The following is an 18458-nucleotide window of genomic DNA, read 5'->3' on the forward strand; positions in this document are numbered from 1 at the left end:
AGAGGAGGAGGAGGAGGAAGAGGAGGTGGGCAGAAGCGGGAGGGGGGCGGAGTGCTCCAGAGAACCAACTTGCACTGGGAAGGACTGCTGCCTGCTGTGCCGACCTCGCGAAATTGAGGTGGGTGGGTCGATACTTAATGCAAGACATCCCCATTTGGCCCAACCCCCGCACTTCTTCCAAGAAGGTGGTGCTCTCATTTTCTCTCATTCTGTCTCATTCTCTTTCTCTGTCTCTCATTCAGATTCTCTCTCATTCTCTGTCTCTTTCTGTCTCTCTCTCTCTCATTCTCTCTCTCTCTGTCATTTCATGGGCCAGCCAGTGTCTTGGGGCTGAGAGGAAATCAAGCATCTCCCCGAGAGACCAAGGTGCAGGAGCACCAACAAGGGCCAGAAGAAACAGCTGCGAGATCCAGCTCTTGCCCTGGAATATGGAGCAAATATCCATTCCCCCCCTTCCCTTGGAGCTGCATGCAACCATGGAGCCTTAATGGCTCATCATTGCTGTAGAAAATTGCATTAACCACCGTAACCCTTCTAGATTTGCTCATATTCCCTTTCAAGTCCTTTCCATAGCCTAGGTTTCTTGGTCTTGCTATCTTTCAGAAGTAGCAGCAAGCAATTTGCAGCAATCTCAGAAGATAAAGAAAGTTGATTAGAAGGAGACTTGGCTTGCCACTTGTCTGCCTAGTTATTTATTCAGGTCTTCTTCTAAGTAGTTCAAGCTTTGGAATCCTTGGCTGCTCATGGTCAAAATGTTTTTACAGTCAGGGATTTTTACTCCAATAGAAGAGAATATTTATAGCTGAGGGTTAAACTACAAGGTCCTTGATTCTCTTTGTAATTGGTTGTTTTCTTGAAGACATTTCTAGAAGCACCTTGTAGCACTGGTGATGTTAGTTGGGTAGTGAAATGTCTTCAAGAAAACAACCAAGCTCAGAGAGCACCAAGGACCCCATGAATTTTATTTCATTTGCTCATCAAGCTAAGTGGTTAGAAAAATCAGGCTGCTGATACCTTTGGGAAGCCCTTAAGTCTGAAGGCTGAGCTCACTTTATTCTTTCCATTCTGACGCGATGGTTGTGGTGGCCATTTGCTTGCATCAATGTATGAGTATGTGTAGAAAGGTGAACCCTCCTTCTGTAGATTAATGGATGTTTATGGATGTTTGGGCCTATCCCTAAGGAATATGTGAGTTGGGAAGAAACTATTTGAGAGCAACTATTGACTGGTTACTGGCAGTTCACTAATAGACATTATTACTGTTCTCTCCTTACTGCAGAGTGATGGTGAGGAACTGCAAGTAATGAGTTGGGTGGTACCATAGAAGAAATCTTGGGTGAATGAGATCAAGCATGTTTTAAAATCCTTTTGGAGCTCTATTCAGAACTGGTGGAGACTATGATGGTTGCTTCTTTCCTTCCATTGTGTCTCAGTACAGTACAGGCCTCATTGTCTGCTTTTTTGGTGCGTGTTCTCAGAGCAATTGCTGGCTTACTGTGAATGGTTTGCAGCATCCTTTGATGATAAAGTTGCTCAGATCTGTGTTAGCTTGGACTTTAGCATCAGGAAAAAAGTGTGATGATGCTACTATGGTAACAACCTGTTCTTTTCTTGCTAAGAATTTAAATAATGGTCAAAGTTGCAGAGGTAAGGGCTACCGTTGATACTGTTGTCCTTGCCATTTCTGATTAAAATAATCAGGAGACATTTGGCCACCATGCTTAAGGAAGGTAATTAATATTTGCTGGAAGGAAGTTGCATTTCTTCCTATCTATGAAGACAGCCAAGAAAGTGTCATCCTCTTGCAAATGTACTAGTTCTAGTTATTTCTAGTTATAATACTGGTAGTCCTCAATTTACAACCTCAACTGAGCCCAAAATATCTGTTGTTCAGTGAGACAATTGTGAAGTGAATTTTCCCCCATTTTACAACCCTTGTTGTCACCATTTTTAAGGGAATCACTGCAGTTGTTAAATTAGTTACACAGTGGTTAAGTGAATCTGACTTCCCTGTTGACTTTGCTTGTCAGAAGGTTGCAAAAGGACACTGCTACTATCAAAACTGTGGGTCAGTTGCCAAGCATCTGCATTTTGATCACATCACCATGGAGATTCCGCAACAGTCATAAGTATGAAAAATGGTCAGAAGTCATTTTTTTAGTGCGGTTGTAACTTTGAACAGTTACTAAATGAACTATTGTAAGTCAAGGATCATTTGTAATTGTAGGATTTAAATGGTGTGAATAAGTACCGTATTTTTTGGAGTATCAGATGCACCTTTTTCCCCAAAAAAAGAGGGTAAAAATCTGGGTGCATCTTGTACTCTGAATGTAGCCCCACCCAGCTTCTCAAATGGAGGTTTCAGAGACTGAAAAAAGCATCAGAAATGAAGCTTCAGAAAAGAAGCCCCCAAACAGAGCTTCAGAGGCTTTTTTTCTAAAGCTGTTTCAGAGGCTTTCAGAGGCAGGAAAAGAAGTTTTTTCTGCAACGGAGTTTCAGAAGTTTCAGAGGCTGAAAACAAAAGCAAAAAAAAAGCAAGGCACAGAGCTCACAACCAAGGAACCTGTTGTTAAAATTCATCTCTGGGAACAGCTGATTGGGGGTATTCCGGGAGGCACCTGCCAATCAACTTTTTTTCTTATTTTCCTCTCTAAAAACTAAGGTGTGTCTTATACTCCTAAAAATACGGTAAATGGTTCTTGTCATAATGTCATATGGCTGGGATAGTCAGTTTCTGTATTTTGGGTAATATAACTCCCATCTGCTATTGACTATGATAGTTGGGACTGATGGGTATTGAACATCAAAATATATGGAGGGGACTTCTTCCTGCTACTAGCATTCAGCTTTCAACTATTGATTATTGTGATTGACTTAATTATTCCAGTTTGGAATTAATTATTAAATAGGCATCTGTTCAGATTAATTTACAATCATTCTTCATATTTTATTTTATTATTTATTTATTTTTGTCACAACAATATATATAAGCATAAGCATGAAATAACTATACAATATATAAGCATATATATAAGCATAAGTATGTAATAACTATATTAATTGGATATAATGAAAGGAAACAATAGGACAGGAATGGTAGGCATGCTTGTGCTCTTATGCACGCCCCTTACAGACCTCTTAGGAATGGGGCGAGGTCAATAGTAGACAGTTTTTGGTTAAAGCTTTGGGGATTTTGAGAAGAGACCACAGAGTCAGGTAGTGTATTCCAAGTATTAACAACTCTGTTACTGAAGTCATATTTTCTGCAATCAAGATCGGAGCGGTTAACATTAAGCTTAAATCTATTGTGTGCTTGTGTATTGTTGCAATTGAAGCTGAAGTAGTCTTCAACCAGAAGGACATTGTAATAGATGATTCTATGAGTTAAACTCAGGTCATGTCAAAGGCGGCGAGTTCTAAGTTTTCTAAACCCAGGATTTCACGTCTGGTGGCATAAGGTATTTTGTTATATTCAGAGGAGTGGAGAACTCTTCTTGTAAAATATTTCTGGACACGTTCAATTGTATTGATGTCTGAAATATGGTATGGGTTCCCGACAGGCGAGCTGTATTCAAGAATTGGTCTAGCAAATGTTTTATATGCTCTGGTTAGTAGTGTAGTGTTTCTGGAGAAGAAGCTACAAACCTGCAAGATTAGGTTTACAACTCTTAAAGTCTTTTTTGCGATGTAGTTGCAGTGGGCTTTGGCACTTAGATCATTTGATATGAAAACTCCAAGGTCTTTAACAGGGTGGGGGTCATCTGTAAGGTAATGTCCATCGAGCTTGTATTTAGTGTTTAGATTCTTTTTTCCAATGTGTAAGACAGAGCATTTGCTGGTTGAGATTTGGAGTTGCCAAGTTTTTGACCATTCTGATACAAAGTCAAGGTCTTTTTGACCTTGTTGGTGGTGTTAAATAGTTTGACATCATCAGCAAAGAGAACACAATTATTTATAATATGGTCACAGAGATCATTAATGTATAATATGAAGAGTGTTGGTCCAAGAACGCTGCCTTGGGGAACGTCGCTATTGACAGGAACAGGATTTGATAGGGCACTGCCAATTTTGACCACTTGTCTGTTTGACAGGAAAGCTGTTATCCAATTGTGGAGGGGTCCTGAGATGCCGTAGGATTTTAGTTTTAGGAGAAGTTTATCATGTACCACTGAGTCAAAAACTTTACAGAAGTCTATGTAAATTGCATCTACAAATCAAGATTTGTAGTCCATATGTTTTTGCAGTGAAGAAGTTGTAAATTACATGATAATTTTTTTCTGAAACCAAATTGTTTATTAGAGAGTAGGTTGTTTGTTTCTAGGTGGAGAATAATGGATTGGTTGATGATAGATTCCATTACTTTGCAGGTGACGCAGCATAGAGAGATTGGTCTGTAGTTTTCAACTAGACTGGGGTCTCCTTTTTTGAAGACAGGGATGACCGTGGTTAGTGACCAAAGTTTGGGAAGGGAACTGGTCATGAAAGCTTTTTCAAAGATTATGCTTAGGGGTTCTGCTATATTAGTGGAAAACTTTTTTAAGAAGTATGCACATAGTCTATCAGGTCCAATAGATAGGGATGGTTTCAGTTTACGAAGAGCTTTTTCAGCATTATCTTCTGTGAAATTTATTTGTGTTAGGTCGTTGTACTCATCGTTACTACGATTGGGGAATGTCGGGTATGATCCATTACTGTTAACAAAGACTGAGCCAAAGAATGTGTTAAAGAGGTTTGCTTTAACTTTTTCATCATTATATTCTTTGCCGTTTGATTCTTTTAGTGGTGGGATGGATCTCGAGTCTTTAAGTTTGTTGTTTACAAAATTATAAAAAGGACGATTGGAATTTGTGTGCAGAAGGTCTTCTTCTTGCTTGGTGTGGTAATTGGTGCATTCAATTTTTATTTGGTTGCATATATTTCTGTAGAGGTTTTTGAAATTTGCTACATAGCCCTTTTTGTTTCTTCTCCAGAGGGATTTTTTTTTGGATTGGAGCTTTTTAATTGATATGGGTAATTTGTTTTTTTGTTGTTGGTTCTTAAATATGATGCAGAAAGTGTGAGACTAGATAAGTTTAATTAACCCGTTTTTCTTTTCTATTTGCCATTTAGGTCACACCTTGATTCAAAACCATTGCGAGCTCAAATGTGCAAAACATTTATCTAGTTAGTTTCTCCTGAGGGCATATAATCCTAGAAGACTTATTTTATAACATGGCAAACAACTGAACAGGGACAAGGGATGTGGGGATTCTGGCTGTATTCTGTGAAGCAGAAAGGATGCTTCATTTCTGATGCCAAAGATGATGCCTGCTTATATCTTTGCTATATAAGTTTTTGATCCTTATTTCCAATTGTCTGCATATGGCAGGGAAATAAAATAAACACTTGAAATTCAGGAGCTTCTGAAAAGAGTGTATTCTTCTATCCTCAGAAGAATTTACAGACATTATTCTATTTTATGAACTTTTGAGTTACAAACTTTAGCCAGTATAAACTATCTGCAACTCCAACGCAGAAGGTGCTAGAAGTTGGAGAAGGTGGGAAAGAGTTTACGGTATACTACATAGGTAAATTTGTGTGAGTCTCGTACTGAGAAGGCTAGCTTTGAATGGCTGGTTATATGCCATGGGAGGGTGCTATGGCGTTTAGGGACAGATAATTTGTAATATTGGTATCCTTTTTTTCCCCCAACAAAATTTTTATTATTTTTGTAAAACATGAAACAATCATTTTGAACAGAGTATCAGTCAAGTACATCTTTAAACAAATATTGGTATCCTTGAGGGAGGCTTGAACATGGCTTGAAATTTCAGACAAAGAATATGGCCAAGCGGAACAGAGATTTTGTATTTTGATTAAACTTTCCAACTAAAAAAGTGGCTTTCAGGACATTAACATGAAGAACTAAAATATTCCTGATTGAAAATGTTTCTTGAATGATGCTTTATCAAATTAAATTATTTGATAAAAACACTAGTATCTGATTATCCTACATAAATTTGATCTAGTTTTGTTCCTGGTACAAAAATAGCAGAAACTGCAGTTCAGGAAATTATCATTATCTGTACAAAGCCACACCTTAAGAATGTCAGGAGCATTATAAATTGCAGAATGATTTGAATGCTAAGTAATCCATGTAACCTTTATGAAGAAACAGCGTAATAAAAAGTTGTGCAACTAATAAATACTTATCAGTATCATCTATTTCCATTTGGAGTACAGATTGTAGTGTAGGGTTATAAATAGAACTGTAGAAAGAATGACAAAATAGTAATGGCGTCAGAATGGCGTCAGAAAGACTAAACCCATTCTTTTTTTTCTTTGCTTGCCAAGTGGGGAATATAATGAAAATCCTCAGACAGTCAAAGGAAATATTTTTATTCAATCCAAAATTTCAGCTTTCGATGGGCAGCCTTTTAATACTGCCCTTTTGTCTTACTTTTGATAGGGATTTTTAGTTTAAAAATTTACCCAATCATTATCAATGGAGTGTTAATTTATTACAATAGTTTCTACTCTATCAGCACACAGATCTTCCCCTTATATAATCCTTCCTTCCTTCTATATTCTTTATCTTGTTATCTTATCTTAAGATTACAGCAAACATCCTTATTATAGTTAAACAGATGTCTCTTTCTAGAGCTTAAACAATGGCAGTTTATCTTTCCTATACTTGTTTTTTCTATACGTAATTTATAAGCCTTCCTTTACATAGATTTAGATGTAATCTCCTACCAGTCCACAGTTTGTGAACATCACAAAAGAACTGACAACACATAAAGGCGTACTTTCTTCCAACCACGTACCAATTTTACAATTTCACTTATTTTTTGGGAAAGATTGCTTTTGCATGTTCAACTATGCCCCTTATTTCTATGCTATGATCCCATATATCATTCAGCAAAAAGCCACTAGTATTCATACTGTTGGGATGTTGCACTTGTTTTCATGATACCATAATTTTATTTTCATAGCTCACCATCAGTTCTGTTTTCTCATAAAATTTGCTTAAGTAAATTTGTGCAATTTTCTTACTATTTGCCAGCTTCCCCTAATAGTTGTTTAATTATGTGTGTTTCAGATCCATTTTGTTATATGCCTACTTTTGCTGGTTTCTGAACTTCCTCAAAATAATTTGCAAATGACACTCAAATGTCTGCCTGGCTAAATAATTGTAAAAATTGATTATATTTTCTTGTGATGATATTATATAACATTTGGCATACCAACTATTGTCCCTAGTCCTGGGTTGGATTTTAGATTTTGTGACTGCTGACTAGCTTTTGTTGCAGAAAGAAACCTATCAACATTTTGCAAATAGCTCAGACTTGCTGCTAGTTTTGTTGTTAATTCAGCATCGTAGCAAGATAGTCACTAAAGTTTCTTCTTTTACCTTAAAAAAAAAATCTGAGGCTAATTTCACATAGTGATGCTTAATGTTCGTTTAGCATTTTCCACAATTCTGCAATTATGAGCACATAAAACTTGAAATGTCTTATACTGTATGGTTTACTTTTAAAAGTATACTTCTGCTTTCCAATTACACATCTAAAGTATCAAGTATCCAGGCCTGCTTAGTATCCATTGTACAAATGTCTCTGTGAGGTTGGCTTGATTAAGAGGTAATGCTAGAGTTTAAGTAAACAAAATATTGAATAACAGACTAAACATAACTACAAAATAAGTGTCCTTTGTGAGCTAAAAACACAAAGGGGCACTGATCATACATTTGGAGCAGGGCCATGTTTTCTGCTTATTTAATGAATTAAAAGTTGCCTTTGCCTAGAGATTTTTGGGTGAATGTGTTCAAGACCATTTGAAATCCCTCATTTGGAAGGGTCATCAGCCAAAGCAGTTTAGGAATGAATGTTCTGGTAGTCCTAGAGTTACATTCACATGATATTTGTCTAAATGGCTTTGTCCATGTGATGAGTAATCAAGGAAGATTCATCTGAGAAAAATGTTAAAATACAACCTGGTAGTATAGTTTATAAATTCTTCTTCTTCAAACATCTTGTGCAATGTAATTCAGAACATTGACAGTAATTACTCTTATAATGAAATTAACCTGACAGCTGGACATTTGACAGCTTTACCTTTAAAGAAGTTATGGATGTTAAAATATTAGACTCACCAGCCTTTTTTTGCAAGTGGAAAATGTTATCGATTACTTAAGATTGCCTAGCTTTTTCTACAAAATAATAAGATAGATGAAAGATTACAAAATGAAAGATATAGTAATAATTTTTAGCACAGAGAAAGGAGAGGGGAAGTAGAATCTGGAAACCAAATATAAATCCAATTCAGATTTAGTCACTGATTTCAATGGTTAATTTAAATTCTGTTCATTTTAATAGGTTGAATCTATGAAGGCTAGATCCTATTCAATACTTCCATAAAATATTCAATCACTATTATCTATCATATATAGCATGTAAAATTACCGTAGTTATAACCAGAGGTGGGCTGCTGCCGGTTTGGACCGGTTCGAGCGAACCAGTTGTTACTATTCTGCATAGTTTGGCAAATTAGCAAATCCCACCACTGGCTGCCCCCACCCTCCCTGCCCCACCCTATCTTGCCTTGCCCACCTTCGCCAGTGACTAGAGTCACACCCGTGCACAGCTACATTCTGGCTCCTTTGTTTGCTCGCTTGCCCAGACCATGCGACCCAGCTGATCTCCGTGCCTCACCACCTTGCCTGCTTTCACCACAGCCTACCACGCTCAGCTGATCTCAACACCTTGCCCACTCTGCTCACCGCAACTGCCTGCGAAGGTAAGGCGGCAGTTCCCATCTCTTGCCTTCCCCGGAGCCTACGGGCGAATGCCACCCACTCGCCCTTTAGCTAGGGTCAGGGGACGCGCCAGTTCCTGCCTTTCTAAAGGGACACCTCACCACTGCCCCGCTGAATCCGCTTGCTTACCTCCACCCCAGCTGTTTCCCATCCTTCAGAGGCCCCGTGATCTCTCTGCTTCTTCCCCATGACTGGCTCTTCCTTTGTCCTGCGAGCTTCCTCCCATGGCTGGTGGCAGAGGGGAAGGCGAGCCAGGGCTGAGCCATCACCGCTCAGCTCCCTCCCACCCAGCATCTCTTGGCTTGGTGACCTTGGCTCACCTTCATCTCTGCCACCAGCTGTGGGAGGAAGGTAAGATCACGGTTGCAGCCAGCCGGGAAAGCTGAACTGCTGCCCAGCCCAGAGTTGCCAGCCAGGATGGGCAAGGCTGCAGCTTGCGCCTTGCTTGAAATTCCCAGCCCTTTGTTTGAAAATCTCCCCAAAAAAGAGAGGGGAAGAAGTCCTGCCCCTAGCCCCTTTGTTGGAGCTGGAAGCCTTGCCTGCTGAGCTTTCGGGGCAACGCAAATGGGCTTTTATTTTGTCCGCCCATGAGGGGGGGAAAGGGCTCAGAATGATACATAGGAAATCACCCTGTCTCTGCAGCATCGCCCCTGCCTGTGCAATCCCATCCTGTGAGTGATGTTGAGTTGACAACGCCCATTCAGTCACATGACACCCCCCCAAACCACGCGTACCCAACCAGTCACTAGGAAACTGATTTTTAAATTACTGGAAGCCCACCACTGGTTATAACATTTCATTGTGTCTCAGTCTTGGAAAGGAGGTACAATGCCAAACCACTTCTTGCTTGCAAAGAAGACTTCAGGAACTTGTGCAGGCAGTCTCAGAGAATCAAACAAAATTGACTGGGAGAAAAAAAGAGCATCATTTATAAATTACTTAATCATAGAACACATAGTCCACTTGTTGCTTTTTATTGCTGTTATATTACCAAATAAATTACTGAATTCCAGGGAAAATGTTGTAAGATGTAAGTAATACCTTAAAGGCCTTAAGTGAAAAAATATCAGTTCAACTAAACCAGGAAGGCATCTTGCATCGTCTTGCCAATACTGTAGAATCTGCCCTGAGGGGCAATGAAGAGTACAGTTGTTTGAATGCCACCTAGTAGGTCTGGACCCGATGGAAAAACTCAAATCTCCCTGTTTCTTCTCTTTAGAAATTAGGGAGAAAATTCAGCTTTGAAGTACCGTGCTCAATAAAATAGAACAATACTGGAAATATTGCCAAGTAATAAAAATGAATGGTACTGTAATAGTAGCAATTCACATGCCTATATTTCAGGAAAAAATAACCCAGTTTTTTATAGTGCTTAAATTGTGAGGTATCAGGAATGGTATGCTGACATTCCCTCACTGTGTGTACTTTTCTTGCTGACTATATTTATATTTTAAATAAACAAAGTTATAACTGGTGTTGCTACCATACTATGTAGGACAATTAGCTTTTTTGCCATTTTTTTTTTTGGTTAGCTGCATTACATTTGTGTTCATTAGATAGGAGGAATTTATACATGAGAAATATAATAATAGCTGTATGTATTTCAAATACCATGAAATAAAAGCAGTATTTTACTACATGATACGGACATGAAAAAAATCCAAATATTGGAGATACATTATATCACAGAAGTTAGTACACTCCCTCACATTTTGTAAATATTTAAGTATCTCTTTCCATGTGACAACACTGAAGAAATGACACTTGGCTGCAATGTAAAGTAGTGAGTATATTGCTTGTAAGATAAAGGTAAAGGTTCCCCTCGCACATATGTGCTAGTTGTTCCCGACTCTAGGGGGTGGTGCTCATCTCTGTTTCAAAGCTGAAGAGCCAGCGCTGTCTGAAGACATCTCCATGGTCATGTGGCCGGCATGACTAAATGCCAAAGGCACATGGAACGCTGTTCCCTTCCCACCATAGGTGGTCCCTATTTTTCTACTTGCATTTTTTATGTGCTTTCGAACTGCTAGGTTGGTAGAAGATACAGCTTGTATAACAGCATAAATGTGCTTTACCCTCAAAATAATGCAACACACAGCCATTAATGTCTAAACTAGTGGTAACAAAAGTGAGTACACCCCTAAGTGATAATGTCCAAATGGGGCCCAAGTAGCCGTTTTCCCTCCCTGGTGTCATGTGACTCATTAGTGATACAAGGTCTCAGGTGTGAAAGGGGAATAGGTCTGTTAAATTTGGTGTTATCGCTCTCACTTTCTCATCCTGGTCACTGGAAGTTCAAAATGGCACCTCAGGGCAATGAACTCTTTGAGAATCTGAAAAAACAAATTGTTGCTCTACATAAAGATGGCCTGGGCTAAAAGAAGATTGCCAAGACCCTGAAACTGAGCTGTAGCACGGTGGCCAAGACCATACAGCGGTTTAACAGGACAGCTTCCACTCAGAAGAGGCCTCGCCATGGTTGACCAAAGTAGTTGAGTGCCTGTGCTCAGTGTCATATCCAGAGGTTGGCTTTGGGAAATAGACATATGAGTGCTGCCAGCATTGCTGCAGAAGTTGAAGGGTGGGGGGGTCAGCCTGTCAGTGCTCAGAACATACACCGCAGGCTGCATCAAATTGGTCTGCAGGGCTGTTGTCCCAGAAGGAAATCTCTTCTAAAGATGATGCACAAGAAAGCCTGCAAATGGTTTGCTGCAGACAAGCAAACTAAGGACGTGGATTTCTGGAACCATGTCCTGTGGTCCGATGAGACAAAGATAAACTTAATGGTGTCAAGCATGTGTGGTGGCAACCAGGTGAGAAGTACGAAGACAAGTGTCTTGCCTACAGTCAAGCATGGTGGTGGGAATGTCATGGTCTAGGGCTGTATGAGTGGTGTCAGCACTGGGGAGTTACAATTCATTGAGAGAACCGTGAATGCCAACATACTGAAGCACAACATGATCCCCTCCCTTTGGAGACTGGGTTGCAGGGCAGTATTCCAACACGATAACGACCCCAAATACACCTCCAAAACTACCACTGCCTTGCTAAAGAAGCTGAAGGTAAAGGTGATGGACTGGCCAAGTATGTCTCCAGATCTAAACCCTATTGAGCATCTGAGGGGCATCCTGAAACGGAAGGTGGAGGTGTGCAAGGTCTCTTAACATCTACCAGCTCCGTGACATTGTCATCGAGGAGAGGAAGAGGACTCCAGTGGCAACTGTGAAGCTCTGGTGTGTTGCATTATTTCGAGGGGACAGCACATTTACACTGTTATACAAGTTGTACGCTCACTACTTTACATTGTAGCCAAGTGTCATTTCTTCAGTGTTGTCACATGAAAAGATATACTTAAATATTTACATAATGTGAGGTGGTGTACTCACTTCTATGATATACTGTATATACACACACACACATACACAATTCAGAGAATTTTGGAAATAATATTTGAAGTAAAATTTGTTATTTAATTAGGTATAATTATAGAATATCAACAAGAAATATCACAGCTTACTGAGATATATGATCATGACTGCGAGAATAAACTTTACCCAATATTGTAAGAAAGATACAACACCCTCAATATCTGATTGGAATCATAAATGTAAAGAATACATAACAATGGCAGATTTAATAATACATATCCGCAATAGAGGTGAATAAAATTTAAACAAATGCTTTCCATTTATATAAAATATAACATGCAGTAATGAAATACAAATTCTTATATACTTTTATTTTTTCTTTTTTTCTTTTTATTAATATTCACAATCAACATTCACAACCATCAATGTTCATCAAGATCAGTGAACTCAAGCTAAAGATTTCAACCTAAAGATAATATAATAAGAAATCCTTATTATAGGTAAAGGTAAAAATTCCCCTCGCACATATGTGCTAGTTGTTCCCGACTCTAGGGGGTGGTGCTCATCTCCGTTTCAAAGCTGAAGAGCCAACGCTTTCCGAAGATGTCTCTGTGGTCATGTGGCCAGCATGATTCAATGCCAAAGGCGCACGGAACGCTGTTACCTTCCCACCAAAGATGGTCCCTATTTTTCTACTTACATTTTGTATATGCTTTCGAACTGCTAGGTTGGCAGAAGCTGGGACAAGTAATGGGAGCTCACTCCATTACGCAGCGCTAGGGATTCGAACTGCCAAACTACCAACCTTCCTGATTGACGAGCTCAACGTCTTAGCCACTGAGCCACTGCGTCCCCTAATCCTTATTATACAGTATTATAAAATAATTAAATGAATGAATGCATTTCTAAAGCCTATCAATGCCACACTGAGTTTTAATTGTACAGTTTATGCAACCTTATGTCATGCAGCATCTCAGAATTATAGTTAACATTGACATAAAACCTTTTTTTATTCTTCTTTCTTTACATTTAAAGAATTACCTTTAAATGTAAATCATTACCTAAATTCTACTGTTTAAACAGTTTTTCTTTGATATTGTATAAATCCTGCAGCATCTAATGCCTGAATTCCATAATTTGTTACTTGCATCTTAAAATACAATAAAACAATTAATTACAAAAATAATTGAAAATGTATTTCCCAAAAGGCGGCTTGTTCAATTTGAGCATTGGTGGGGACCAGTGATAACATCTAGAAGTCTTATTTCTTTTAAAAATATTTTGAGGCTGCTTATAAAATTAAAATTCTACCAAAGTAATTTACGCATAGTTAAAGAAATAACACATTAGTCATGTTAGTTAATTTTAATTTCCTTTAGGCTTATGATTGTCTACAAACACACCGCTAGCCTGCTGATGACTCATTGCTGTGTATATTTAGTTTACTTTTTTATTAAATAAAATTTATGTATTTATTGAATAAAAATTATTTATTTATTTTTATTTGCCACACATCTTGCAATCACCACAACCTTGGGTAGTTTACAATTTAATAAAGATATTATAAAAATTAAAATAGTTATAAATATTATTACATAAAATAACATAAAATTCAAGGTTGAGATTCCCTCTATTGGACTCTGTTCCCTCCCTGAACAATCTGACACTGAGAGCTCTTCACTACTTGCTCTGTAGTTGCTTCTCTAGTGGACTCTGACTTACCCCATTTCAATGTTAGAACCCAGGCTGGTTACTGGTACTCTGGGCTAGTTACAGGTACTTGGGCAGGGCTGGTGTCAGTACTCGGGTCACTTCTAAATGCCAACATCTGTGCCACTTGGAGGAGATGTTCCACTAGGCTTCAAATGGCTAGGGCCATAATGGCTTGGGTGGAGATTTTCTGGATTCTCAACTGCAATTGACATTCCCAATTGTCAACTTTGCATTAATTTTGCTGCCAGCAAGGCTCAAATTGTTGATCTCCCGATGTCTCTAAGTATAGATAATCCTTGTTTACCACTGGTGATTAGGATCAGAACTTCTGTTGTGAAGCATAAAGCATGATGTCAAATGACCATACTGACTTACCACAATTCCAGTCGTCCCAACTGCCACTATCAGATGAATCCACATGCTTGCAGTGTCCAGTGGTCACATGATCACCATTTGCAATCTCCTGGCTTTCCCATTGATTTTGCTTGTCAAAAAGCAGCAGTGAAGATCACAAAATGCAATCGTATGACCGTGAGTTGCTGTGACACTGTTACGCTGTGAGCTAATTGCCGAGGTCTGACTTGTGATCATGTGAGTATGGGAATGCTATGGCAGCCACAACTTCAAAAACCAGTTGTATATTGCCCTTGTTCACTGCCATCATAACTTTAGTTGGTTGACCAACTTTGAATGGTCATTTAACAAATGCTACCTGTATTTTATTTTCAACTCAACAGTTATTGAAACTTACATAAGATTATCTGTGTGTATGTGTATATACATAGACACATGCTCATTTTTATTGTTCCTTCCTTTCCTTTGTTTTTCTTTATTTTGTTTTAATAAAAAATTTTTAAAAAATAAATAGTTTTTTCTATTTAGCTGTTATTCACCCCACTCTTTTCCCCCTTTTTTGTTACTTTTTCTTTCACTGACACCTCCACATTTTCTGTTACAGCCAGGCATTTTTAAAAGGGATAATCACATCAGTAATAGTGTGCATTGAGTGTACTTAAAGGAGAAAAGAAGGAAGGCTGCATGTGTTTCAGTTGTTGCATGTCCTTTCTTTCACAGTAAGGCACATCTTGCCTCATTTATTATGTACATACTATGGTTTTAAGCAGTGATGGGATTCAAGTAATTTAACAACCGGTTCTCTGCCCTAATGATTTCTTCCAACAACCAGTTTGCCAAACTGCTCAGAAAGTTAACAAACGGTTCTCCCGGAGTGGTGCGAACTGGCTGAATCCCACCACTGGTTTTAAGCAATGCCATTGAGAAGGTAAAGATGTTAATTTTAATAACAACTACCTGTGCTTTCCCTGACATAGAGAAACAGTGATTGTAAGGCATTTGTATAAAACCTACAAATGTGTCTTTCAAAATTTGTAGCATAATCATTTCCTGCACTATCAATATTAATTGCAGATAGTTTCATTAGTTGCTCAGCATTATGATTAAACTGAATAATCATGTATAATGAAAGTGTTTTGTTGCTCCACAATTCTTATGTGAGGGTATAAATAATGAAAGATAGTCGTGTTTTCCTGTTACACTTCTAATAAGAATGTATTACAAAGGTTTCTTATTGGTGAATTCTGTATTAACAAAAAATATCAATGCTTTCTGGGAAAGGAAAAGAATCTAGAAGTGCTACTAAGAAAAGAAGACACAGCTTTGTGTCACAAATGTTCTGAACATATTGGGGAATAGGAATAGAAAATAGATTGTACACAGTGTTCCAAGCCCACTGCTGTGATTGATTAATACATGTACTGCGATCCCTTGATTCCATACAGTTAGACTGCCTATAAGTCTTCAGAAATTAATAGGGTCGAAAGGTTCATGTGCAGTATTCTACCTTTAAACCTTTGAAACTGAAGTAAAAATAATATGTGTGTATGTTTAAGGATGTGCTAAAATGTATTAAAATTTTATTAATGTTATATGCAGATTTTATTATTTGTTGGATTTATGTTGTACTTTTCTTCCAGAGTGTTTAGAGCAGAGCTCTGCAAAGCAATCCTGCAAAAAAAAAAAGGAATAAGTGCTTCTGACGCACAGCATCTCTCTGCTAGTCATTAAAGCAGGCTGAGTTTCTCTTCCCCCCCCCCAGATGTTCACATAGGCCTCCAGCCCCAGATTGCTTTAGGTATCACAGAGTTGACAAATCAAACATACATAGGTGGGCAACTAAAGCAATTTTGCCACCTGTGGACTTCAACTTCCATAATTCCTGAGCCAGCAGGAATTAAAGTCCACAGGTCATAAAGTTGCCATAGTTGCCCATCCCTGGTATGTATGATTTGGTATAGTTGCTCACTACTGATATATAGTGTTTCATCTTCTTATGTCCCTCTGTTGTGTCTGCGCCCCCTGAGCTGGGCCCCCTGCCAGAAAGTGACTTGGAAAGTGAGGGGGAAAGGCCATCAGGACTTACCTCTGGAGCACCGGCTTCCCTGGCTCAGCTCCAGGAGCCAGAGGCAGGCCAGGTGGAGGAGATAACGAGGCCTCCGTCCCCTGACTCTCCCCCCCCAGGCCACGCCTCCAGACCCGGCTGATGGCAATCAGGCCTGGCTGGATCCCAGGTTTTGGAGATATGAGAGGCGGCTACAACAAAGGAAGGGGTGGGGCAGGCCTAGAGAGTGCTGAGTCACGGATCCACACCCCACAGAGTATAAAAGCAGCCCTGGTTGCTCTTCTGCTCCGTGACGAGCAAAAATTGAGCTGAACTATTTGACTCGTGGAGAAGAATTTGACTCTGAAACCATCTTTATCTACTGGGCCTGATGGACTATGTGCATACTTCTTAAAAAATCTTTCCACTAATATAGTAGAACCCCTAAGCATAATCTTTGATAAAGCTTTCACGACTGGTTCCCTTCCCAAACTTTGGTCTCTAGCTACAGTCATCCCTATCTTCAAAAAAGGAGATCCCAGCCTAGTTGAAAATTACAGACCAATCTCTCTATGCTGCGTCACCTGCAAAGTAATGGAATCTATCATCAACCAATCCATTACCCTCCACCTAGAAACAAACAACCTACTCTCTAATAAACAATTTGGTTTCAGAAAAAAATTATCATGTAACTTACAACTTCTCCACTGCAAAAACATATGTACTACTAATCTTGATCAAGGCAAAGCAATAGATGCAATCTACATAGACTTCTGCAAAGCTTTTGACTCAGTAATACACGATAAACTTCTCCTAAAACTAAAATCCTACGGCATTTCAGGACCTCTTCACAATTGGATAACTGCTTTCCTGTCAAACAGACAACAAGTGGCCAAAATTGGCAACGCTCTATCAAATCCTGTTCCTGTCAAAAGTGGCATTCCTCAAGGCAGTGTTCTTGGACCAACGCTCTTCATACTATACATAAATAATCTCTGTGACCATATCTCAAGTTATTGTGTTCTCTTTGCTGACGATGTCAAACTATTTAATACCACTAACAATACTACTACCCTTTAAAAAGACCTTGACTTTGTATCCGATTGGTCAAAAACTTGGCAACTCCAAATCTCAACCAGCAAATGCTTAGTCTTACATATTGGAAAAAAGAACCCAAACACTAAGTACAAGCTTGATGGACATTACCTTACAGATGATCCCCACCCTGTTAAAGACCTTGGAGTTTTCATATCAAATGATCTAAGTGTCAAAGCCCACTGCAACTACATAGCAAAAAAAGCTCTAAGAGTTGTAAACCTAATTTTGCATAGCTTCTTTTCCAAAAACTCTACACTACTAACCAGAGCATACAAAATATTTGCTAGACCTATCCTTGAATACAGCTCACCTGTCTGGAACCCATACCACATCTTTGACATTAATACAATTGAACGAGTCCAGAAATATTTTACAAGAAGAATTCTCTGCTCCTCTGTATACAACAAAATACCTTATACCACCAGACTTGAAATCCTGGGATTAGAAAACTTAGAACTCCGCCGACTCTGACAAGACCTGTGTTTAACACACAGAATCATCTATTGCAATGTCCTTCCTGTTAAAGACTACTTCAGTTTCAATCACAATAATACAAGAGCAAACAATAGATTCAAACTTAATGTTAACCGCTTCAATCTTGATTGCAGAAAATATGACTTTTGTAACAGAGTTGTTAATGCTTGGAATACACTACCTGACTCTGTGGTCTCTTCTCAAACTCCCAAAAGCTTTAACCAAAAACTGTCTATTATTGACCTCACCCCATTCCTAAGAGGACTATAAGGGGTGTGCATAAGTGCACAAAAGTGCCTATCGTTCCTATCATATTGTTTCCTTTCATTGTATGTGCTTGTATATAATGTTGTGATAAAATAAAATTTAAAAAAAGTGAGCTGAACTCTTTGACTCATGGAGAACTGAGCTGAACATTCGGCCTGGATTGCTGACTTCCTGGTTGCCCGGTAACCCCAAGATAAGGGAGACTTTGGCAGGCAGCTGCAGATTCTCTGCCAGGACTGATAGCAATTTCTTTTTTTTTTTTTTTTGTTTATTTTTATTTTTATTTATTTATTTTGTCACACAGTATATATAAGCATAAGCATGAAATTACTATACAATATAT

The sequence above is a fragment of the Ahaetulla prasina genome, chromosome 2 (genome assembly GCF_028640845.1).
Source record: "Ahaetulla prasina isolate Xishuangbanna chromosome 2, ASM2864084v1, whole genome shotgun sequence".
In the NCBI taxonomy this organism is placed as follows: domain Eukaryota; kingdom Metazoa; phylum Chordata; class Lepidosauria; order Squamata; family Colubridae; genus Ahaetulla; species Ahaetulla prasina.